The following is a 26,879-nucleotide window of genomic DNA, read 5'->3' on the forward strand; positions in this document are numbered from 1 at the left end:
GTGAGGAGGGGAGCAGGGCTGGGCCCTGGAGCCTGAGTAGCCTGGCCCTGATGGGCATCAAGGGGAGAGGGCCCAGGCCCTGGAGGGCAAGGAAGGCAGCAGGGTCAGACCCTGGAAAGCAGTGAGGGGAGCGGGACCCATGTCCAGGAGGGAAGTGATGGTCATGACTGAGGGGAATGGGGCCTTGCCCTAGAGGGCGTAGAGGTATGCAGGGCAAGGCCATGGAGGGCTAGGAGGGCAGCAGGGTCCAGTTCCTAGAGGGCCAGGAGGGTAGCAGGGTGTGGCCCTGGAGGGCAATGAGGGTAGTGGTGTCCTTCACTGGAGGGAGGCGGGGGTTGCAGGGCCCAGTGGGTGGCAAGGGGAGCTGGGCCCAGCCAGCCCTGGACTATGGAGAGTGGAGCAGGGCCTGGTCCTGGAGGGCGAGGAGGGAAGCAGGGTCCAGCCCTGGTCAGGGGCAATAGGAGCAGGGGCCAGGCACTGGACGACTAGGAGGGGAGCAGGGACCAGCCCTGGCGGGCTGCAAGGGGAGTGGGGCCTGGCCCTGGAGGGTGAGGTGGGGAACAGGGCCTATGCCCTGAAGGGCAGTGTCGCCCTTCCTGAGGGGAGTGTGGCCAAGCCCAGGAGGGCAAGGAGGGAGTCGGGCCTGGCCCTGGAGTGTGAGGAGGGGAGCAAGGTGAGGCCCTGGAGGGAAATGAGGGGAGCAGGGCAGGGCCATGGAGGGCAAGGAGGGAGCAGTGCCAGGCCCTGGAGGGTGAGGAGGGGAGCAGGGACTGGCCCTTTAGGGTGAGGAGGGGAGAGGCCCTGGCTCTGGAGGGCAAGGTGGGGACCAGGGTCTTGCACTGGAGGGTGGCAGGGGGAGCAGGGTCTAGCCCTTTTTGGCAGCAAGAGGAGTGGGGCCTGGCCCTGGAGGGCATGGAGGTGAGCAGGCTCAGGCCCTGGAGGGTGAGGAGGGAATGGGGCACAGGCCCTGGGGGACGAGGAGGGGACTAGGGCCTATGCTCTAGAGGGCAGTGATGGCTGTGCCTGAGGGGAGGGGCCTGACCCTGGAGGGTGAGGAGGGGAGGGGGACCTAGTCCAGATGATAAGGAGGGGTGCTGGGCCTGGCCCTGGAGGGCGAAGAGGGGAGCAGTGCTGGGCCCTGGAGCCTGAGTAGCAGAGCGAGGCCTGACCCTGGTGAGCATCAAGGGGAGTGGTCCCAGGCCCTGGAGGGTGAGGAGGGAAGCAGGGTCTGGCCCTGGTCGTGGGCAATAGGAGTAGGGGCCAGGCACTGGAGTACGAGGAGGGCAGCGGGGCTCAGGCCCTGGAGAGTAAGGAGGGAATGGGGCCCAAGCCCTGGAGGGCATGGAGGTGAGCAGGGTCAGGCCCTGGAGGTGAGGAGGGAATGGGACACAGGCCTTGGAGGGCAAGGAGGGGACTAGGGCCTATGCTCTAGAGGGCAGTGATGGCTGTGCCTGAGGGGAGTGGGGCCTGACCCTGGAGGGTGAGGAGGGTAGGGGGGCCTAGCCCGGATGGTAAGGAGGGGTGCCGGGCCTGGCCCTGGAGGGCAAGGAAGGCAGCAGGAAAGGCCCTGGAGGCCGAGGAGGGGAGCAGGGTCAGGCCCTAGAAGGCAGTGAGGTGAGCAGGGCCCATGTCCAGGAGGGTAATGATGGCCACGACTGAGGGGAATGGGGCCTTACCCTAGAGGGCATGGAGTAATGCAGGGCAGGGCTATGGAGGGTTAAGAGGGGAGCAGGTTCCAGGCCCTAGAGGGCCAGGAGGTGAGCAGGGCGTGGCCCTGGAGGGCAAGGAAGGGAGCTAGGTCTAGGCCCTAGAGGGTGAGTTGGGGAGCAAGGCGCAGCCCTGGAGGGCAAGGAAGGGACTGGGGTCCTGCACTGTAGGGTAGTGGGGGAGCAGGGCTCTGCCCTGGAGGCAGGCAAGAGGAGCGGGCCCGGCCTTGGAGGGCAAAGTGGGGAGCAGGGCCCATGTCCTGGATGGCAGTGATGGCCATGCCTGAGGGTAACATGGCCTGGCCCTGGAGGGTGAGGAGGGCACCAGGCCCCAGGCTCTGGAGGGTGAGGCGGGCATCGGACCCTAGGCCTTGGAGGGCAAGGAAAGGAGCATGGTCCAGCCCTGGGGAACGAGGGAGGGAGCGGGGTCAGGCCCTAGAGGGTGGCGAGGGGAATGGGGCCAGTCCCTGGAAGGCAGTGAGGTGAGTGGGTCCTAGTCCATGGAGGGCATGGAGGTGAGTAGGGCCAGGCCTTGGAGGGTGAATAGGGAAGCAGGGTCAGACCCTGGTTGGTGGCGAGGATTTCTGGGTGAGGCCCTGGAAGGCAGTGAGGGGGGCGGGGTCAGGCCCTGGAGAGTGTGGACGGGAGTGGGGTCAAGCTCTGATGGGCAACGAATGGAGGGGACAGCACCATGGATGGCAAGCAGGGGAGCAAGCATGGATGGCAAGGAGGGTGAGGAGGGCAGCGGGGCTCAGGCCCTGGAGGGCGAGGAGGGGAGCAGAGCCCATGCCCTGGAGGGCAGTGATGGCCGTGCCAGAGGGGAGTGGGGCCTGACCCTGGAGGGCGAGGAGGGGAGGGGGGCCTAGCCTGGGATGGTAGAAGGGATGCAGAGCTGGCCCTGGAGGGTGAGGAGGGGAGCAGGGCTGGGCCCTGGAGCCTGAGTAGCAGAGCGAGGCCCGACCCTGGTGGGCATCATGGGGAGTGGGCCCAGGTCCTGGAGGGTGTACATGTGAGCGGGGCCTAGCCCTGGAGGGTGAGGAAGGCAGCAGGGTTGGCCCTGGAGTGCAAGGAGGAGAGCAGGGTCAGACCCTGGAAGGCAGTGAGGGGAGCATGGCCCATGCCCAGGACAGAAGTGAGGGCCATGAGAGAGGGGGGTGGGGCCTTGCCCTAGAGGGCATGGAGGTATGCAGGGCAGGGCCATGGAGGGCTAGGAGGGGAGCAGGACCTGGCCCTGGTGGGCGGCAAAGGGAGCGGGGCCCAGCCAGCCATGGAGGGAGGAGAGTGGAGCAGGGCCTGGCCCTGGAGGGCGAGGAGGTAAGTGGGGCCCGGCCTTCTTGGGCAAGGAGGGGAGTGGGGTCCTGCACTTGAGGGCAGCGGGGGAGCAGGGCCCTGCCCTGGAGGGCAGCAAGATGAGTGGGCCTGGCCCTGGAGGGTGAGGAGGGGAGTGGGGCCCAAGCCTTGGAGGGCAGTGATGGCCATGTCTGAAAGGGGCAGGGCCTGGCCCTGAGGGTGAGAATGGGAGCAGAGTCCAGCCTTGGAGGGCGGCATGAAGAGCAGGCCTGGACCTGGAGGGTGAAGTGGGGAGCGGGGCCCATGCCCTGCAGGGCCCGATGGCCATGCCTGAGGGGAACAGGGCCTGGCCCTAGAGGGTGAGGAGGGCACAAGGCCCCAGGCCCTGGAGGGCGAGGAGGGGAGGAAGGTCCAACCCTGGAGAAAGAGGAGGGGAGTGGGGTCAGGCCCTGGAGGTGAGGAGGGGAGCAGGGCCCATGCCCTGGAGGGCAGTGATGGCTGTTCCTGAGGAGAGAAGGGCCTGGCCCTGGAGGGTGAAGAGGGGAACAGAGCCCAGGCCTCATAAACAGGCATCACTGCCAATCAGGGCATGGACCTCGCTCCCCATGTTGCCCTCTAGGGCCAGGCCTTGCTCCTCTTGCCGCCCTCCAGGGCCGGCCCATGCTCAACCTGCCACCCTCCAGGGCAGGACCACGCTCCCCGCCTCACCCTCCAGGGCCAGGCCCTGCTCCCCTCCTTGCCCTACAGGGCCTGGGCCTGCTTACCTTGATGTCCACCAGGGCCAGGCCTTGATCCCCTACTCACGCTTCAGGGCCCAGCCCTGCTCCTCTCTTTGCCCTCCAGGGCCCTGCAGCCCTCCTTACCATCATGGGCTAGGTCCCCCTCCCCTCCTCACCCTCCAGGGTCAGGCCCTACTCCCCTCGGGCACTGCCATCACTGCCTCCCGGGCATGGGCCCTGCCTCCCTCCTAGTCCATCAGGGCCTGTGCCCCATTCTCTCCTTACCATCCAGGGCCTGAGCCCCACGGCCCTCCTCACCCTCCAGGGCCTGGACCCACTCCCCTCCTCACCCTCCAGGGCCAGGCCCTGCTCCCCTCCTCACCCTCCAGGGCCTGGCCCCACTCCCCTCCTTGCCCTCCATGGCCCTGTCCCACTCCACCCGCTGCCCTACATAGCCTGACCCCGCTCCACACCATGCCCTCCAGGGCCTTACCCTGCTCCCCTCACTGCCTTCCAGGGCCTGGCCCCATTCCCCTCGCCACACTCTAGGGCCTGACCCCTCTCCCCTCCTTGCCCTCCAGGGCTGGGCCCTCCTCAACTCCTCACCCTCCAGTGCCAGGCTCTGCTCCCCTCCTCGCCTTCCAGGGCATGAACCCCCCTCCCCTCCTTGCCTTCCAGGTCCAGGCCCCACACCTCTTGCTGTCATCCAGGGCCAGGCCCTGCTCCCCCTGCCACCCTCCAGGGTCGGGCCCTGCTGCCCTCCTTGCCCTCCAGTGCCGAGCCCTTCTCCCCCAGCCGCCTTCCAGTGCAGGACCGCAGTCCCCTACTCACCCTTTAGGGCCGAGCCCTGCTACCTTCCTTGCCCTGAAGGGCCAGGCCCCATGCCCCTCTTGAACGGGCATTGCTGTCCTCCAGGGCAGGCCCCATTCCCCTCTCTCCTTCCAGGGCCAGGCCTCACATCTCTTGCTGCCTTACAGGGCCAGGCCTTGCTCCTCCTGCCGCTGTCCAGGGCCTACTCTGCTCCCCTTCTTTCCCTCCAGGGACAGGCCCTGCTCACCTCCTCGCCTTCCAGGGCCTGGGCTCTGCTCCCCTCCTCGCCCTCCAGGGATTGGCCCTGATCCCCTCCTTGCCCTCTGTGGTCCTTCCCTGCTCCCCTCTCCACCCTCCAGGGCCAGACTTCCTTGCCCTACATGGCCTGGTTTGTGCTCCCCTTGCCACCCTCCAGGTCCAGGCTCTTCTCCCTTCCTCACCCCCCAGGGCCAGGCCCTGCTCCCCTCCTCACCATCCTGGACCAGGCTCCCCTCCCTTGCCCGCCCTCAGGGCCTGACCCTCTGGCTTTCTTGCCCTCCAGGGCCTGGGCCCAGCTCCCCTCCTCGCCCTCTCAGGCTGGACCCTGCTCCCCTTGTTGCCCTCCAGTGCAGGAACCCACTTCCGTCTTCTCCCTTCAGGGCCTGCCCCTGCTCCCTCTAATATTTCTAAAACCTACAATGAAGTTGATTTCTGAACTCTGGAAAATTGAAATTGTGTTAAGTAAAATGCAAATCATGCATTGGGGAGATCATGTGCATTTAGTCATGAAGTTTATAATCACTGTCTAGTTATAGTGGAGAGTGAACATGATGCATACAACTATGGTAAAGTCTGAACACCTGAATCTAACACTGAACTGTACATGTAGTGTTAATGACCATGCTAAATTCTAACAGCATTTGAATCACTAGAAATATTGAAAAGCACCCAAATATTTATAAACCTCACATCTGTATCCATAGTAATGATGCTAAAAGTACAATGTGTAACATTTCCCAGTACGCGTTTATATGCATTTCCCTTTCACAAACACACATGAATGCACACACGTACAAATCATAGAAGCTTAAGGGTTCAGAAACAAATATTTATGGACTTTAGGCCTTCATTATAGTTTATTGACAATTGAAAATAACCAAGTTTAATACTAATTTATATATGTTAACATTTTTGTAACTTTGAACCCGCTATGCTTTCCAGCATGATTAGCAAGCCAACGTCTGCTACATCTTCAAAGGGACTCTTAAAAATCAAAAGTTTACAGTGGTGCTTAAAACAATCAGTACAAAGTAGGTGGTTCTGAGAATGTCTATAAATAGTGTCAATTGCTTGGCTTCCATTACATTTGATTGTTCTCCAAGCAGTGTGGGAACAGGGTATAAACTGCCCACTTTCAGTTAAAATAACTAAAATTGATTAATCGGTGTAATGCTGTTTTTTTTTTTGTGGAGGATATACAATATATATTGTAAGTATGTTCTTTCAAATTAGTGAATATAAGTATGTATTTCCTAAAAATCAGAACTTAATCCAAAACAGGACATGATTTAGGGACATGAATTTTATTAGATGTTGCATTATATTAGATTTTTGTAAAATGGCAAAGATTTTATTTATAGCTACCAACTCATAAAACATTTGTTGTGGAACAGTGTTTGTCTATATGCTTGGCATTGTAGAATGACAGGTACACAGTGCACTTAATAAATTGAAAGTTAAACCCTAAGTTACATCTTACTCAAACTAATTGTGCATCATATAATTTTTCCTAGATATTCCATCATTGTGTTTTACTCTTCATTTCTGTGTTACTGAGTTGTGTATTTTAGTATTTGCTTTAGAGTAGAAAAAATACCCTGTTGCATCTCAAAGATTAAGGATAATGTTGAACAATTTAAAAGTCTCAAAGCTATAGAATCTTTTTCTTGGAGTAGTAGATTAATTTTGGGGTGAGAACTCTTTGAAATGAAGATGCTTTACTGTTGAAAGTCATCAGTGAATGAAAGGAAGAATGTAAATAAAAATGGGAATATTTTCCAGTTCTGTGTAAGTCTCTAAAATATTTGAAAAGGAAAACCATTAAGTGCAAGATATGACAATATATAAGTTTTCCTTCAGATTAGAAATTTGATGCTAAATATTTAACATTTAATCTTTATTTAATAGTAACTATGAATGGAGGCCATTATGTTGACACCCTGTAAGCTGATTTCTAATCTTAAACTGAAAAAAAAAAAAACATGTTTTGCTCATTACCCCTCTTCCCTCTGTGCTTGAAAACATTGGCTTTTATCACAACACTGGAAGTATATTGAAGCCAGGAGCCAGGAGCCTCCTCCATGTCTCCCACGTGGGTGCAGGGGCCCAAGGACTTGAGCTGTCTTCTACTGCTTTCCTAGGCCATAGCAGAGAGCTGGATTGGAAGTGGAGCAGCCAGGACTCAAACCGGTGCCCCTATTGAAACCTTAAGTTTTAGCCTTCCCAATAAAAATAAATCTCAGCATCATTTAAAATGTTGGCTACTGCCATTGAGTGAATACAATGAAATTTGACGCTTTACTTGGGTGTAAGATACCATTCTCTGAATCAGGTTTTATGACTACCTAAGTAATTTTTCATCCTTGTTTTATGAATATAAACACTGATACATTTTCTTAGCTTCAGAATTTGAACATTCCAGTGATTTAGCTCCTGCTAACAAAGTGCCTAAATATTTTTGACACCTCATAGCCTTTTAATGTGTGATATCTGGTCATATACACATGGGATCTATTATAAGTTAGAGATACTTTCCATAAATAGAATAATATTTTGGATAACCTTTGATGAATTGAAGAATCTATTTCCTCTTCAAATTTTTTTTATTTTAAGGCAATTTTGGGAAATTGAATTTTACCTATAGTTTTATTTGTCTTTGTGTCCAGATAAAGTAATAAAATAAAATAGCTCCAATTATACCAAGCAACCCTTCCTTGTCTCAAGTGCTTAACTTTCTCTCTTCATTCTTAGATAACTACTGGTTTCTTAAATTGAATGGTCTTCTTTTCCAGCAGCTGCTCAAAAATATCCATGATTGACCATTTTGTTTGCACTAAACAGACATGCTTTCCTTCTTTCTCCCTCTCTCTGGTCCACATCATCTTCCCATCACCTGTGCACACCAGACCCACCTGTTCCTTCCTCCTCCAATAATCACTGAACTCTGCAAAGACCCTAACTCTGACCTCTCATGGTCATCCCAGATCCTTGTGTTTTCAAGACTCAAAACAAAATCAAGTGTGGAAAATAGGGTTGATTTTTCCACATTTTTTTTTTCGTCAATCATGACTCAAATCCCAAACACACACATAAAAATCCCTGCTTTACATAACTAATTTTAATTTTCTTTCCAAATGTCTTCACATTAATGATCTCCATTGATGACTTCTCCTTCTCATCTACACTTACATTTGGTCCTCAGTGCCATGGCTTTATTCTACTCAGCATGGACCAAATTCGTCCTATTTGACATCATCCTTTATTTTATTCCTATTGCCACTTTGTGTCTCTGGAATTTAATGTATTCCCTCCCCACAGAACTCCTAAGTTAACTGTCCTCTGAGCATTTTTATCTGTTTTTATTCTTCCCTAGTGGGATCTTGTAGGATTTCTTTACTATACCACACAGTAAAATATTGACTCGATCATTTATCTTCTTAGAATTCTGCATTAACCTGAAGCTATTCCACACTTGTTATACAAATGTTTAATCATAAAGTTTGATGCATATGACACACAAAGTGCCTGATATCTATCGCTGACACACTACGTAACTTTGCTTGGACTGGCTCTTGAGTGTAATCTTGTTTTATTGAGTGCAGTGTTTTTCTGGCAAAATTATTCTTTAGAGCACGATTATACATCATTAGCATTCAAGACAGTGTTCTGTTACTTCATGATGTGAGTACCTAGAACTCACTGTGAAGGATTCATTCAGGAAATTTTCCAGAAGGTGTTCTGCATCCATCATTTAGCCAAGAACCCCTAGTGAATTGCAATACTGTATTCACTATCTGATTTCCTTTGATAAGAATTTTGGAGTATCTATTCATAGACTTTCATCTAGAATTTCTTAACCCAATCATTAAAGCCTTTATTGAATAGTTGATTACTTTTGCACTGATAATTGATTTTGTTTGGTTTTAATAAATCCTTGCCCAATAGACTTGTTTCTGCTTAGCACTTCACTACTAAAACTCCATTTTGAACAAGTGTAAATTCACGTGCAGTATTTAAAGAAATAATGTAGAGGTATCCTATAAATCCTTTACCTAGCTTCCCCCAACAGCAGTAACTTGAATAATTGCAATATAATAGCACAACCAGAAAATTCGTTTTGATACAATCCATCAACATTACCCAGATTTCACTAGTTTTACGTGCTCTGTGTATGTGTGTGTTTAGCTCTTGTTGCCTATCAGATATTCATTTATTTTTAACCCACCAGATTCATTTATTTTTAACCCACAGACTGCAGTATCTTTTTGCCAATCTGCATGCATTGTTTTTATTAAAATCTGCATGACACCTTGTCAGATGCATACCCCCTAATTACTCATCACATTTTCTGCTGGTAGTAAAGACTATTACCTGCATAGAGTCAGGTAAATCCTATTTGTTTGGCAAATCTTACTTCTGGTATAGAAACTGCTGCTCTGAAGATGAATGAATCCTCCATGGTTGAGATTTTCTGAGGCTCCTAGATCCACGTTTTTAGTAGTGGGGTGAACCTGGAAAATGTTTGGTCAACCCACAGGAAAAGTAGATGAACAGTCACTAAAGTCTCATTGTTTGTGTTTGTGAATGGTTGATATCAATGGATGCTTTCTAACATCTTATACCTTTGGTTATATGTTATATATTTACCATTTTTATTAAGTCTGGACAAAAATAAATGCACATTTATTAAAAAGTTTATCATAACCAAGCTAAAAATGTGTATTTTAAAATATATGGTGTCTATACTTTTAATAATCTGGTAACTATGAAATCCAATTTCCTATTAACCAATATGTATGAATATCCTGTGGCATTACTTTTAGATGAGACATGAGATGCTATAGCCATCTCTGCAGAGTTATGCATTGTTGAGCTTTATGCATTTTATACATTTATGCATTATTGAACATTATATATAGTCAGTTCATCTTTTTTAAAATGTCAAGTACTAAATAAAACTTGAAATTATTGGACATTTGGGAAAAATAAGGACTATTAAGCAAGCTGCATTGTACTATTGGATAGTGGCACAAACATTGGTGAGTTAAAGAAAAATAAACTGCTTTCAAATTTTTTAAATTCACTGGCTTTAACAAATAGATTAAAAATCCCTTTTATGAGGACCTTGATAGAAAGATGCTGCTTCAGTCCAGGATGTCTGTGTCTGTATGATCCACTTTGCAGAGGATTATTGTTAACCCTTGTCAAACAGTGCTACAGGATTAGGGACCATGGATCTGGGACACTGATGACCACATGGGTGGCCTGGCCAGTGAATAAAGTACAAGGAAAGGGAGGGCGGGGCAGACCATCAGTAATCTTCCCATGGGATCTTCTGAGATAGGTTCCATAAACCACCTAGAAAGGAAAGTTGGTGGCAAATCTACTTGTGCAACACAGTTACCATTATTTTCTGTAAGGGAGTTAACATAATGCACATGGCAATGCATTTTGGTCAGTATTTTTATTTCTTTTTATAAAAAGATTATTTATCTACTAATTTGAAAGGCAGAGTGACAGAGAAGGAAACAAAGACAGAGGTTTTCCATGTACTGCTTCACTTCCCAAATAGCCAAAGCAGCCAGGGCTGGGCCAGGCAAAAGCCAGCAACCAGGAGCCAGGAATTCCTTTCTAGTCTGCCACATGGGTAGCAGGAGCCCAGGTACTTGGACCATCAGGTGCATTAACAGGAAGCTGGATTAGAAGCAGAGCAGTTGGGACTCAAACCTGCACTCTGATATGGGATGCCAATGTCACCAGCAGTGGCTTAGCCAGCCATGCCACAAAGCCTGCTCCTTGATGAGTGTTTTTTTTTTTTTTAATAAATATTGTTTTCCATGACTTTGCTATTGATTCCTTTTTCCTGATCTCTTTGGTTCTTAAGGAAAGATAGTTCGTATTCTCTGTGTAGCAGGACTTCTTCATAAACCAGTGATTCTCAAATTTTGTGAGCACTGGAGTAATACAAGTCCTTTCGAAAGATACAGAAGCCTCTTGGATTACAATTAAGTTCATCTAGAGTGGAGCTGCCATGTGTTAAATTTGACAATCCATGGAAATCATAGCATGAAATGGGAGAATGGGGTATGGGACATGTGCACGTCCTGTTCAGTGTTGCTCAGCACGTGACAAATGACAGCTCATTTCTGCCATCCTAGTCTCTGTTCTCATTTTTCCCAGTAATTTGGTGCAAGTCCCAAGTGTCTCATCATTTCATCGGGACACTGTCAGCCTACAAAAAGTCCCCAGGTGATTCTTACACACCATCAGGGTTGAGAATTCCAAGACAAGAAGAGTCTTTTTTCTCAATGAGAAGTCCTAAGACACAAGCACTTGTCCTCTGGATGTCATTCTTTTCAGACATGTCTGCCCAACAAGGCATTACAGATTTACTACAATGCACGGCTTGTATCTGTGGTTATCAGTGATAATTGTAATATTCCCTTTTATAAAAATATTTGTTTTGTTTTATTTATTTGAAAGAGGAACAGAGAGACAGACACAGGCAGAAAGCGATCTCTTGTTTGCTGATTCATTCTGCAAATGGCTGCCACAGCTGGGGTTGGGCCAGGGCAAAGCCAGAAGCCTGGAACTCCATCCAGGTCTCCTGTGTGGGTGGCCCTGACTTAAGTTTTTCATTCATTACCTGCTGCCTCCCAATACATTAGCAGGAAGCTGGAATTGGAAGTGAAGCCAGGACTGCAACAGTGACTGCAAACCAGGTGCTCAATCCACCTGGGACACAAACATTCCTGCTTGTTCCATTATAATACTCTTTCATGCTGTGTAGTAAGGGAACTGATTTCCACTTAAGGCTTTTTAAATTTTAATTAGGTAAACTTAAAAATGCAATCTGTTGATTCAATGAACCACATTCCATGCACACCATAGCTGTGTGTGGCTAATGTATGGGATAATGCAAGTGCAGAACCCTTCCTTCCTCTAAAGTGTCCTGTTGGTCTAGACATAAGGACCATCCTTCTTAATCTTCATCTGCTGAAAGAGGGACCTTCTCAACAGAACAAGAGATTATGAGAACTCCAACACCAAGAGAAACTAAATATGATAAAAAAATGAAGCATCTTTAAAAGTGAAACATACTAACACTAACCGATAGAATAAACAAGGGGGAGAGTGATCCAACATGGGAAGTGAGATACTCAGCAGACTCATAGAATGGCAGATGTCCTAAATAGCACTCTGGCCTCAGAATCAGCCCTAAAGGCATTTGGATCTGGCTGAAAAGCCCATGAGAGTATTTCAGGCATGGAAAGCCAAGACACTCTGGAAAAAGATCTCTGTGAGTGAGATCCCAGTGGAAAGAACAGGTCTTCAAAGAAGGAAGTGCCTTTCTCTGAAGGGAGGAGAGAACCTCCACTTTGACTATGACCTTGTCTAAACAAGATAAGAGTCGGAGAACTCAGAGGGCTTCCATAGCCTTGGAAACTCATGACTGGAGCATAGGGAGATTACTGATGCCATAGACAGGAGTGTCAATTGGTAAAGTCAACAACAGGAGTCACTGTGCACTTACTCCTCATGTAGGATCTCTGTCCTTAATGTGCTGTGCATTGAGATTTAATGCTATAACGAGTACTCAAACAATATATTTCACTGTGTTTCTATGGGGGTGCAAACTGTTGAAATCTTTACTTAATGTATACTAAACTGATCCTCTGTAAAAAAAAAAAAAAAAAAAAAGAAAGAAATTATCAACTCCCAACTTGACTCTCACTGGGATTAAACATGACAATAGGTCTGATCTGATTTCATCATCATTTAAAAAAATCATCTATTATTTTTCACTTTATGTTTCTGTGTGAGCAAACTGCTGAAATCCTTACTTAATGTATACTAAGCTGATCTGTATATTAAGATAATCGAAAATGAATCTTGATGTGAATGGAAGGGGAGAGGGAGTGGGAAAGGGGAGGGTTGTGGGTGGGAGGGACGGTATGGGGGGGAAGCCATTGTAATCCATAAGCTGTACTTTGGAAATTTATATTCATTAAATAAAAGTTAAAAAAAATACAAAAAAATGAAACATAAAAGAGCATGATTTTCCAAAAGAACTTTTTAAAAATAAACACTTGCATCAACCAGCTGTTTTTTTAGAAGAAAATGCAAGCATGGATTTGAGGACAAATATGCATCTTAAAGTCATTCTTAATTGAGAACAATGTATAAACATCGAATTTGGGCAGTTATCAAAAGACAAATGGACTCAGAGATACTGAGATGTTAGATCAGTAAGTTGTAGATCCCTAATTAAAATGCAGTCAAATGCACATAACAATGGATATGAGTGTCAGAAAATGGTATTGTGGAAGTGAGAAGGCAAACAATAAAACATATTCAAAAATGTAAGGTCTACTAGGGAGAGTTCCAGGCCCCTAGAGGAACAGGGAGGAGACCATTTTTTCTGGGAAAGGTTGGGGAACATGCCAGAAACTAGGGTAGAATTTCCAGGGGAAAAGTAAGAAAGCTTAATAGAATCAGACAGTGGCAATTAACATAGAAACATTAACTTTTAAAGCCTCACAAAAGATTCAGTCTTTTCGAATTTCCAGTCTGAATTCCAGAATTGCCAGTCAGGTAGCTGACAAGCAGAAGGAGTTCCTAAAGGAGATTAGAAGCACTTTTAGCAGGACAGGGGGGATAAAGCATTCATCTTGGATTTGCGGAGAGCTGATGTAGAGAATTTTGAGGGTGTGCAGCATCTCTCCCATGAAAACATCTGAGCCTGCTGGGTTTCCAGCCATACATTGTGCAATGAAGCTGCCCCAACAAAGGGCATGCGGATGTGGGAAGCAGGAGGACTATTCACTTGTGAATTTTTTTAAATAAAGATTAGTTGGGAATTAATTGAGGATTGCTCTGTAAGCCTTGTGTGGTGGAAAAGGCATTATTACTACTGAACATTAGCAAAGATCCCTGGGTGCAATTATGTTAGAATATATGAGTTGAGATTGCTTATTAAAAGTATGGAAAAGTAGAAAAATGTTAATGATTAGATTCAGGATATTTTAGAAGCCCAGGAAAGAAATATGTATATATAGTACAGCACTAAACCAAACAAATAAGTGTATAGGCAACTCATTATTTGTTAGAGGTTTTGGAACAGAAAAAAATGCAAACCAAATATAATTTGCAGTAAAGTTTTATTGGCAGTGCAGAAAAAAGGGGCAGGAAAACATTTTAGTCTTTTAAGGTGAGTGAAATTTATCCCTACTCTTCCCGGAATGTTGGACTCTCTGCTGGACTTCAGCTGGTTCCTGGCTTCATGATGGCTTGTCAGCATCACCATGTCCCTGTCTAGTCTTCAGGGCCCATGGTCCCCTAGATCGGATGCCTGTACTTTTGCCATCCCCCTTCCTCTCTGTTGTGACAACACTTTTTCAGCCCACAAACAACTGCCTCTCTCAGTTTCTCATTCATTCAAGGCCCTGCACGGCCTTAACCTATCATTCTGGGATCTGTTTCTCATCACTCCCATCTGTATTTTGTACTCCAGATACTGTTTTATGCCTCCTGCTCATGTTTTTGGCTTTTATTTTTCTTGTCACCTGGAAAGCCCTTTTCTGCCACTGTAGAGGCTCTGTCCTTTCTTTAAGAGCTGTGGTACACCTGATCTGCTCATGAAAGCTTTTCATGATTCCCCAGTTGTATGTGCCTTTTTCTTCTTTGATGACCAATGGATGTTTGCATCTCTCTTCAGTCACTCAATCAGTACTTTGATGTTACTAGATATTTATGAACTTATTTTTATCCTTGTTCATGATTTGCCCTCCTGTACCACCCCCATTCCCCATACCCCCAATACCCCACCCTCCACCCAACACAAGCCCACTACTTCCATAAGCTACTTAATTAAGTCACATGGTATATTTACTCATCAGTTTCCTAGTGAGGAACAGAATACCTCCCACTGCAAATATTCAATAAACATGGGTTGAGTGGAAGTCACATGGTAAGTAACATGTTGACAATGGTGAATTGTGAAAGACATGGGGATGAATCCTAGAGGAGATCAGCCTTGGGAGCAGTTGCCATGCTTAAGGAAAGAGTACAGGGAAACAAAGATGGGGAGGCTCAGGAGCAGCAGATATTTGGGGGACACAAGGAGTTGTGAGAGCCCTGCCCAGAGCCCAGGGCGGTTGTGCCTTAGCGAGTGAATGACCTGGCTGCCCACACTTGGGCAATGCCTCATCATCACCAGGTAGGCCTTGCTGCTGCCTTTTTATACCTCTGCTGGCAAGGGGGTGCCCGAGGAAAAGGGAATTCCCTTGGTAAGTAGACTGCAGACCCAAAGCTTCCCACTTCCCATGACTCATCACTTTGAGAGGTTCTTAACAAAGGATCCTTGATTGGGGTCCCAGAGAACCAGGGAATTAATGCAGGAGCACTTTCCTGCATCTCAGTTTAGAGAAACTTTTTTTTTCCAAACTCTTTTCTATTTCTGCCAGTAACTCTTCAGTTTGGGAACTGTAGTTCCAGGCAAAATAAACTATTGTCTCAGGTCTGTATTTTTCCTGAAAAACCATTTTATGTAAGACTTTGAGAGTGACAATGAAGGACCCAGATCAGTTCTCTGGCCTGACCTGACTGCCTCTGTGTCCCAGCAAGGATGATGCAGCTTCCAAAAAAAAAAGGGGGTGGGGGGCGTCTGAGCCTCCCAAGCACAGTCCCTCCTGCAAAGGCTGGTGATGTGATTTCTTCTTCTTTCTCCAATTATTGTCCATGTGTATCTGGCTCCATTTGAAGGAAACAAAGCGATCCCCACATCTGGAGTGCACTGCTCAAACTTCTCTTTTTATTCAACTAAAGAATGCTAATAAAGCTTTCTTTTTCAAAGTAGCTGTTTTTTATATGAATATTCATTAGTTATGCAGTTAATAATAATTCAGAGAAGCAAATATTACACTAAGTCCTAATGACTTCTTAAATATTACAATCACATTGATATATAAATGTAATGATATTATATCATGACATAATTAATATTAATTAATTTTTAAAATAAATAGCAGACATCGTTAAGGAAGGATTTGAATGCTACAGGAGTATCTCTAGCCTGATGCAATCAACAAAGTAATAGTCATCATTTTGAAGACTAGATTCCCTTACTTCAACAAGTGAGTAAAAGACATTCTTCTGATATTATTCTGCTTCCATTAGTTGAGTTTGTCTTATGAGCCCTTCAAAACAGTTTGTAAAATGAGAAGTTCAAAAATAAAAGAATTCTGAAGTCATTTCTTTATAAGACGAGCTAATGCACTCATGGTAATCCTAGGAAAATTGATTATTTTCTTGAAGTTGATTAAAATTTAAAAGTCTTATGTTGTATTAAATGGTTATCTCTTAAATTGAGAAATTCACATTCTAGACATTTTGGGAAAGTTGCTGTAATGAAATTTTTCATAACTTGTTGTTGTTGGCTCCTACAGTTAGAAAGTTCCGCTAATATGTAGGGACTGTTCACAGAAGCTTTAGTTTCATGTTCCATAAAATTGAGCTTCCTCTCTTTACCTTTTGGAACCTAGAATATGATCCTTGAGGATTTTCATGAGTACGTAAGATTGCTAAGGAAAGGAAATAGTGTAACTTCAGAAGACAAAGAAATAGTACCATCAAAGTAGACCCTTGCCTTTAGTTGTAGAATTTACTAAAATCTGTTTATGACCTGCATGTCTGGACTATCTTACCATTTATTTTTTTAAAACTTTTTTGACAGGCAGAGTTAGAAAGTGAGAGAGAGAGACAGAGAGAAAGGTCTAACTTCCATTGGTTCATCCCCCCAAATGGCTGCTCCGTCTGGTGCACTGTGCTGATCCAAAGCCAGGAGCCAGGTGCTTCCTCCTGGTCTCCCATGCAGGTGCGGGGCCCAAGCAGGGCCCAAGCACTTGGGCCATCCTCCACTGCCTTCCTGGGCCACAGCAGAGAGCTGGACTGGAAGAGGAGCAACTGGGACTAGAACCCGGCGCCCCAACTGGGACTAGAACCCGGGTGCCGGCACCACAGGAGGAGGATTAGCCTAGTGAGCCATGGTGCCAGCCTTACCATTTAATCTTGAAAGTACACGATGTCTTTGAGACACTGTCCTGATGAGCTCATGAGGCAAATTTACATTATAGGTAAATATTCTCATTGAGAATGTCCTTCCAACACCCACTCTGTGTATGTTTGAGTGTTAAAGATTTATGAGAATTGCATGATTATTCATTTTTCTGACAGAATCTATGTTTCTTCTAATTTGAAAAAAAATCTTTTTTCTTAGAACAAATTAAATACCTATATTAAGGCTTTCCCCTGAAATATTGAATTTTATTTGTGAATATTAAAGTGTAAGCTTTACCTATGATTTATTTATTGTGATAAATACATGTGCTATATTTATTTTTCAGTGGATATGCATTTAAACCCACTGGATACGTGGATAATACTATATAAGAATTTCATTTAATGTGGCAAATACATTTTGAAGTAAGCACTTGAACACAGTGAATATAGCGATTGAGAACAATGGAATATAAAGAGAAAACACCATTGAAATAAATTACTACCTTCAAAAGGAAGGATGGACACAGATTTTTGCTAACTCGTTCATCATTTTTTCATATTCTGGACTTTAGTTGTATGTCAGTGTGATTTTTTTAAGTGAAAAATCCTGGCAACCTTGCCAAATTTGTTATTAGATATAATTTTGAATTATACAACTCTTCATTATAGAAACCTTATCATGTTCCATGCAGTACTCTTTTTTCATGTGACATTGTTTTATAGCTAAGTATATAACAGAGCTCTTTCAAAATAAAGGCATTAAAATATAATCAAGTAAGGAACAGTATCTCTAACACTCCAGGCCTTCACTAGCATGAACTTTACCAAGTTTGACATACCTCCTCTCACTTAAGTCTTCTGTGTTGTAGAGGAGCCTCTTCCTCAATTGAGGGATAGTATATTCCAGAGTAGAAGGAGTTGGTTGTGTAAGTATATGAGAGAGATGAGAATAGAGAACGGATGTAACTTAATCTAATATAAGAGTTGGAATAAAGTACAACCGTGTTGTGAAAATATGTTTTCAATATGCCATAGACAGTTCTCAGATGATGTTCCATATTTATTTATGGGACAGCTAAGTGATTCCCTGGATATTATCACATTTGGCCATTTAAGGAATCTATGAAGCTGGCAATATATAGAAAATAGAGGGATTACAACTGTTATGTAGCACACAAAATGACAAGGCTGTTGCCATTTTCATTCCCATAGCTATCACCACACAATAGAGCTGCAGGGCAGATTAATTATGCTCTGTGGCTACTAACAGGGAGTTTAATCATAAAAACATTCTTATTCATGTTTAGTGTTTTGCAGTAAGTGCCCATGTAGGGAAGATTCCCCTTGATATTGTAATTAATATTAGGTATAAAGTAGGAAAACTTATCTTTAGGAATGCCATAGTACATGCGTAGAAACACACAAAACTTGACTACTCAAAAATACCCATGCACACTACCCAGAAGATGAGATGTGTTTGTGTATTCCTGTGGCAACTTCCCTTCTGTTCACCCCATGTAAGACAGCTCTTTTCTAGAGAGCAGGTACTTGTATGCTTCAGCTACATTGTACAGTGCTTCAAAGTGTGGTCAAGTGAGATTTGAGCAAGGCTTCTTTTGAGTTGAGTCTTGCCAATTTGGATTCTCTATTACTTCCAAAGCTGAGTTGCCAATCCCTTAAGTAACACCAGTGTAGAATTATTATAAATGATTCCAATATCTATCCTGAAAGAAACATGTTCTTACAATCAGGAGAAATGTGTAGTTTCTTCCCACTGGTGTGAAACCATTTCTCTACTTTTGCTTTCTAATATTGAGATCTCAAAGGGAAGTTCTTTGTGCTATAATTTTTTCTATGCTTTGGGATGGACATATCTATTATTTAATTTAAAGAACAAAACATTTGGATGTGGTGATCATTGCTGGATATCCCAATAATCTATGAGTAGCAATTGTTAATGCATGTACACTTGTGTTACATATGATTGAAAAGAAATATATTTCATTATGTACAACAGTGCTGAGGATTTTCTTTGTACACCATGGCTTCAGCAGAGCAATTTATATATTTCAATGGATTCTTTGTCAGATCAACACAGCAAGAAATATAAATAATGAATCAGAAAAATGTTCTGAGCATTACAGATGAACTTTAGAATACCACTTTATGTGGAGGGTGGGACTTATGCCCCAAGATGGTGACCCACCATGGGAACTTCCACCCTCATAGTAAGATGGGCAACAGACTCCACCCCAAGGTGGTGGCCCCCATGACCAACCACATACTACATGGCTGATTAATAGAGCAATGTATATTAAATCATATTTTATTATATTAGCTTGTTACTTTCACCTCTGAGCTGGATTTTATTATGTTAGTTTGTTATTTTCACCTCTGAATGAGATTTTACAATATTATTTCCTTATTTTTCTCTCTGAGTGTGATTTTATACATTAAGCTCTATAATAGGTATAGTAGCTCTGAGATGTCAGATTACGTGTTAAGGTAGATGATCAGAGATATAACTGGGCCAAAGCTTAGCCCTATTTACCTCCTGTCTCCCCAGGTTACAAGGTGATTTTAAAAGAATTTATTTATTTATTTGACAGGTAGAGTTACAAGCAGTGAGAGAGTCAGACAGAATGGTCTTCCATCCAATGGTTCACCTCCCAAATGGCCACAACAGCTGGAACTACGCTGATCCAAAGCCAGGAGTCAGGTGCCTCCTCCTGGTCTCCCATGCAGTGCAAGGGCCCAAGCACCTGGGCCACCCTCCATTGCTTTTTCTGGGCCACAGCAGAGAGCTGGACTGGAAGAGGAGCAACCAGGACTAGACCCGGTGTCCATATGGGATGCTGGCTCCGCAGGCAAAGGATTAGCCTAGTGCACCACAGCACTGGCCCCACAAGGTGATTTAACTATGGATAGTTCTACATCTGCTCCTTTGGAGACTCCATGACAGATCTACACTTAATAATTGGGAGGCCCTTCGACTAGAAGGATTAAGAAATTATAGCTAATACAATGTATCCATGTAATATGCTTAAGAATAAAATAATTAAGGTCATGAAGACCTGTGTCTGTTTTTATTTTCTCAGGTCCTACAGAGACTGTAAAGCTGTATAGCTCTGCATACATTCCTACAGACTTACTTCTAAGGGTACAGTTTAAAACTTGATATGGGATCGCAAATCCCCTTGGGCTAGATGGTAATGCTAACATCTTAAGTTTTAAAGTGATCCTGTCTATAGGATTAAGTATGAACTGCTAATAGTAAATAAAATTAAAGAGGAGTGAATGCTCCAATATGGGAGGGAGTCCTTACAGCAGACTCATAGAGTGGCAATCTCCTTAAGTAACACTCAGTGACCTCAAAATCACCCCTGAAGGCATTCTGGTCTGGCTAGAAAGCCCACAAGAGCATTTCAGGCATGGAAATCCAGGGGACTCGTGGAAAAAGTGTCCCTATGTGGAGAACCTCCCTGGGTGAGACCCCAGTGGAAAGGAGTGGACATCAAAGTAGAATGTACTTTTCTCCAGAGGGAGGAGAGGACTTCCACTTTGCTTATGGCCTTGTCTGAATACTGATGGAGTTTGTGAAACTCAAAAGGTTTCCATGGCCTAGGCAGCTTATGTCAAGAGCCTCAGGTGATCACTGATGTCACACATAAGAGTGTTAATTGTTAAATTAACAACAGGAGTCACTGTGTACTAACTTCCCATGTAGGACCTCTGTTCTCAAAAGAGCTACAGTATTAACATTAATGGTAAAACTTAATTCCAAAGATTTACTTTGTGCTATTGTGTGATATTATGCATCATAAGTTCTAGTTGTGGCTAAGTGTCAAGCTCCATTGCCTGTATTCTTAGGTATTTATTTAAAGTTTATTAAGTGCCTCAAATGTAAAATCTTGGATACATGTCTCTCTGTGAAATTTCTATCTCATATGTTTTAACATAGGGTAAGCGATTTAAAGGCAGCTGAGGAGATTTCTGAGAATGATGAAATTCTGTGGAATTTGGATTCCAAGATTTGAATTCCAAGCTTTTGTATACAGCTTTAAAGAGGCCCTGATGCAGACTCTGTACTGAAAAGTGTAGCTACAAAAGTTGTTATGGATTCCAGGATTTGGATTCTAAGCCTTGTGTTTGCTTAAAAAGCCTCTGACATAGACACAATGTGCTGGGCATGGGAGCTACAAAAGCTGTTCCAAGGAATCAAGGCGTTTTTAACAAAAACTCCAACATTAACAATTCCTGAGCAAACCATTCATAAGAAGATTCTCTTCAGATCAGTTTCAGCTTAAATGAAAGGGATCTTACCAGGTGATATTGAGCATGACTACCTCCATTAAATTAGGATTAAACTTCTGCCTCTTAAATATTCACAGGTGAATGCGAAAGACATTCCTGATTATTCCTGTAAGCCAATCAGAGACCTTAGTACCTCTTCAAAGCAATAAGATAAGTAAAGTTTTGCCTTTGTCACATCAAGACTGCTGTACCTTAAGGCAAAAATGCTGTACCTGCATTTCTTCATTATCTCTGGGAACTGTTATTGAGAATAAAGCTACCTAATGAGTTATTCTATTATAATTCTCTATACTCAAGCTAAATGGGTTATAATCTACATAAGGGTAACTTATCACTACCCACTCTCTGGGAATCTGAAAAATATGTTGTTTTCGTCTTAAGGGGCACCCCAAATATAATTGGTTTTGTTCCAGTTTTGTTTATGCTAGTCAGCAAACTTTTATGTTTCAGAACTCAACTTCTGGGAGTAACTGACCATGCAGGGGACACAGACATTGGCAATGACCAAGACTGCTCCCGCTCACAAAACGAATTTGTTAGATAGGCTATGTGGAGAATTCCAGAGCCATAGGAAGAGCCTGCACTATGCCCCCATAAGCAGGAAGCATTTACAGAAGAGATAATTCTACACCTATCAACTTCCCTTAGGATTAAGGGATGAAGTCTCTGAGGGGGAAATGAAGTAGACAGGCATACAGGTTAAAATTGATTAGGCTTATGAGCTGGAAGACCATGCCTTTGCCACACCCCTGTGTGACCTCATGCCCCTACCTGGCCACATCTGAGCACCCACTGGCCAATCAGGTTAATTAGCCACTCTCCTTTGATAATGGATTAAAAATCTGTGACATAGTGTGTCTATCCCCCCTTTTATTCCTTTTTGTCACCCTGGCCTCTTGCCAGTAGGGGGCTGTCTGCATCCCTGTGCCTTCAGGGTGTTAGGGTCAGAAAAAGCCCACCGCCCGAGGAACGACTCCAAGAGACTTTTCTCTCATGCAACCAGCAAAGGGTTAAAGATTTATTGATCCAACATGTTGGGGCTCTCTGAACATACAAGGACAGAGGAGCCCTGAGGAACTACAGCATAGGGTTTATAAAGGCAAAAACCGCAAAATCGGGAGGGGGGAGAGAATACACGGTTGCTAAGCAGTTGCTAATATCTTACAATCAACAATTATGATCTTAAGACATAGACAAATCACATCTTCATTATTAGCTCAGGTAACCCAGGTGCAACCTTTTTATTTTTAAGCTTGAGCAATCATGCTAGGGGGTTTTTGTGCATTGCCAAGGGTGATGTAGTGCACTGCTATTGTCTGACTATTTGAGATCATAGTTTCAGACCAGTCTCACGGTGTGGGGGGGTGCTTTCCCAGAATGGAGTCTCAAGTGCTCCAAAATGGAGTCCCTACTGTCAAGGTGCTACTTCACTCTGTTTTATTTTCACAGCTGCACCAGGAAGGTTTAAACCTGTAAGCTTAAGCTTAACTTTTTACACCCGCACATATACAATTTTAACTCTTCATAGGGCACATGGCCTTCAGGCCAACCTACCCTATGCTTCCTGGCCTGGATGCTCTTCCACGTGGCTGGTTCCTGGTACTTGGTGTGAACGCAGATCTATCTCTCTCCTAGAAATAAAGCCCTCACTCTCCTATGCATCTTTCACACTAAATAAAAGCTTAAAATGTAAAAAAAAATAGAATACCACTCTAAATACTAGTGTCTGATCATTAGCATCACTTGTGAAAGAAGTAACCCTATCCTCTTAGACTCATCAAATTTCTCTCTTAACGTGTTCTCACTATCCAACATTGTATGACAGCTTTTGAACACCAGGATTTCATTTTTTTTGAAATAGTAAAGTGTTGCAGTCTTGAGTGTGCTGGAACAGGTTAATAGGGGCTTCAGGTAGCCAGTTGTTAAATTTTCTGGAAGTTCAAGAGCTGTTTGATGTCATCTTAGCTTTCAGCTTTGAAATTCCCTGTGTGCAGGGAACATGTTTCATGGAACGTGGCCAATTGTACAAGTCAGAGCAATTTCCCCATTCTGCACCACACAAATTAGTTTTAAATAAAGAGGATTCTGAAATTTCTTTAGTGAGTGATGATCAAAATTCTAGAAGTGTTTTTATGTATGTACCAAAAAACTTGCATACATTTGACTACATTCATCTGTGACAAATGATGATTCAATTTAAAACATTTAAAATATTTAAACTATAAATCTGAGAGGATTTCAAAGGGTTCATGGAAGATGGAATTAAAGTGTAATTTTATTTTGGGGTACAAAAGATTTGGAGCTATGCATGTTGGAAATCTTTAAAGTTCATGAAAATTGCATATTATTTAAAAAGTGGATATAGTTTTTATTTTATTTATTTATTTATTTATTTTGACAGGCAGAGTGGACAGTGAGAGAGAGAGATAGAGAGAAAGGTCTTCCTTTTGCCGTTGATTCACCCTCCAATGGCCACTGCGGCTGGCGCGCTGTGGCCGGTGCACTGCGCTGATCTGATGGCAGGAGCCAGGTACTTCTCCTGGTCTCCCATGGGGTGCAGGGCCCAAGTACTTGGACCATCCTCCACTGCACTCCCTGGCCACAGCAGAGAGCTGGCCTGGAAGAGGGGCAACTGGGACAGAATCCCGTGCCCCGACTGGGACTAGAATCCGGTGTGCCAGCGCCGCAAGGCGGAGGATTAGCCTACTGAGCCGCAGCGCCAGCCAAAAGTGTATATAGTTTTAAAAGTTCTTCACACTGACATAAATTTATCTTTTTAAAAAAACATTTATTTGAGAGGTAGAGGTGTTTATATCAATATATTTAAATCACACTAGGTAGCAATGATAAACATTCAAGTTTATTTTGTATACAATGATTAACAACAAAATTTCTCTTCATATTTCTGTATAGCTAAGGCTGCTCAGAAAGATATTTTAAATATAGTGAGTTTCAAATGTAGGCTTACTTTCTTCAGATTAGGAAGTTTTCATGCATTTAAAATAAATGCTATTGAAAATAAATTACAAAGAAAGAGTACTTTTTCAGATTATACTTTTACTTTTTTTTTTGAAAGACTTATACATTTACTTGAGAAGCAGAGTTACAGAGAGAGAGATCTTCCATTGCTGGTTCACTCCCCAAATGCCTGTAATGGCTGGAGATGGGCAGATCCGAAGCCAGGAGCTTCTTCCAGGTCTCCCATGCAAGTGCAGAGGCCCAAGCACTTGGGCCATCTTCTGCTGCCTTCCCAGGCCACAGAGAGCTTGATCGGAAGTGGAGCAGCTGGGACATGAACTGGTGTTTTGGGATGCTGGTGCTGCAGAAGGAGACTGTGTCACAACCCCACAAACTTATCTTTTAATTTCATTCTCCCTGAATTATTTGCACACATACATAAAATATATATAAACATTTTTTAGTTTGACTTACCTTGAAAGTAGATGACAATGTCATTAAATTATATTTAAAAACTGACTGTTAATGAACAACTTAATACATTATCCCTCTTAGTAGTTTTTTTATCTGTTCTACTTAATATGACTGGTTTAGATCTGTAATTGATGCACAGTTATTCTTAAGTGTTGAAAATTAACTGAAATGTGATCCCTGTTGAACATGGTGGTGGGAATGGGAGAGGGAAGAGATGTATAATTTGGGACATGCTCAGGCTGACTTGCCCCAAGTGGTGGAGTTGGAAGCATACCAGGGGATTCCAATTCAATCCCATCGAGGTGGCATGTACCAATGCCATCTCACTATTCCAGGTGATCAGTTTCAGTTCACAGTTGGTCATGGTGGAGGGACTGGGAGTCAAAGGGAGCACATAGACAAGTCTAGTACCTGCTAACGCTAACCGATGGAGTAAATAAAGGGGAGAGTGATCCAACATGGGAAGTGAGATACTCAGCAGACTCATAGAATGGCAGATGTCCTAAATAGCACTCTGGCCTCAGAATCAGCCCTAAAGGCATTCGGAGCTGGCTGAAAAGCTCATGAGAGTATTTCAGGCATGGAAAGCCAAGACACTCTGGCAAAAGATCTCTGTGAGTGAGATCCCAGTGGAAAGAACAGGTCATCAAAGAAGGAGGTACCTTTCTCTGAAGGGAGGAGAGAACCTCCACTTTGACTATGACCTTGTCTAAACAAGATAAGAGTCGGAGAACTCAGAGGGCTTCCATAGCCTTGGAAACTCATGACTGGAGCATAGGAAGACTACTGATGCCATAGACAGGAGTGTCAATTGGTAAAGTCAACAACAGGAGTCACTGTGCACTCACTCCTCATGTAGGATCTCTATCCTTAATGTGCTGTACATTGAGGCTTAATGCTATAACGAGTACTCAAACAATATATTTCACTTTGTGTTTCTATGGGGGTGCAAACTGTTGAAATCCTTACTTAATGCATACTAAACTGATCCTCTTTAAAAAAAAAAATTATCAATTCCCAACTTGACTCTCACTGGGATTAAACATGACAATAGGTCTGCTCTGATTTCATCATCATTTAAAAAAAAATCATCTATTATTTTTCACTTTATGTTTCTGTGTGGGAGCAAACTGTTGAAATCCATACTTGATGTATACTAAGCTGATCTTCTGTATATTAAGATAATCAAAAATGAATCTTGATGTGAATGGAAGGGGAGAGGGAGTGGGAAAGGGGAGGGTTGTGGGTGGGAGGGACGGTATGGGGGGGAAGCCATTGTAATCCATAAGTCGTACTTTGGAAATTTATATGCATTAAATAAAAGTTTAAAAAAAAAAACCTGACATGCTTCAGTTTGAGGCGTTTTTAGTAACAGAGCTATAAAAAGATATTATGAGATAAATAAAAGCACTCAGACCTGCTAAAACACTTTTATTTCTTAAAAAGCAAGCATACTTAACCCTAACTGATGGGCCAAAGGAATTGTGAGCACAGCCAAGTTTTTAAAAATATGTGTTAGTAGAAAGAGCATCACCTCATTTATAAAATGAATTTCATTTTTTAAGAAAAGAAGGATGCATTTTGCTAAATGCTACATGTCAATTGACAGTGAAGTGATTTAAGTGGAATTAAAATACCAGTAAATGTGTCAGTAAAAATTTCAGTTGAGGGGCCAGCATTTTGGTGCGATAGGTTAGGCTGCCACCTGCAAAGCCTGCATTCCATTTGAAGCCCAGTTCGAGTCATGGCTGCTCTTCTTCCAGTCCAGCTCCCTGCTAATGTGCCTTAGAAAACAGCAAAAGACAGCCCAAGTCCTTGGGTCCTGCCTGCTCCCCATGTGGGAAACTTGGATGGAGTTCCAGGCTCTTAGCTTTGGTCTGGCCCAACCATTGAGGGGAGTGAACCATTTCCTGAGTGAATCAGCAGATGGAAGATGTCTTTTTCCTTATCTTTCCCTCTCTCTATGTCACTCTACCTTTCAAAAAAACTAAGGTAAATCCTTAAAAATTGTTTTCAGTTAATTAAATCTCACTCATGGTACATTTTATTTGATATTATCAATAGTAAGTATTATTACTAAACTTATTTTCTCTCTCCCACATCTGTACTTTAAATTCTCTCAATTTTCTGTTTGCAACAATCATGCATGGATTCTATAGATTAGGAATCTGAACTTGAAAAGAGAATTGGCTTAGAAGACCATGGAAGTGGCAAATTGCAATGATTTTCAACTCAAGTCTTCAGGTGTCAAACCTTCTGCAATTTTCCCCAAGTCATTCTTCTTTTCTGA

The sequence above is a fragment of the Oryctolagus cuniculus genome, chromosome 19, assembly GCF_051225735.1.
Source record: "Oryctolagus cuniculus isolate XC-2025 breed Fujian yellow rabbit chromosome 19, ASM5122573v1, whole genome shotgun sequence".
In the NCBI taxonomy this organism is placed as follows: domain Eukaryota; kingdom Metazoa; phylum Chordata; class Mammalia; order Lagomorpha; family Leporidae; genus Oryctolagus; species Oryctolagus cuniculus.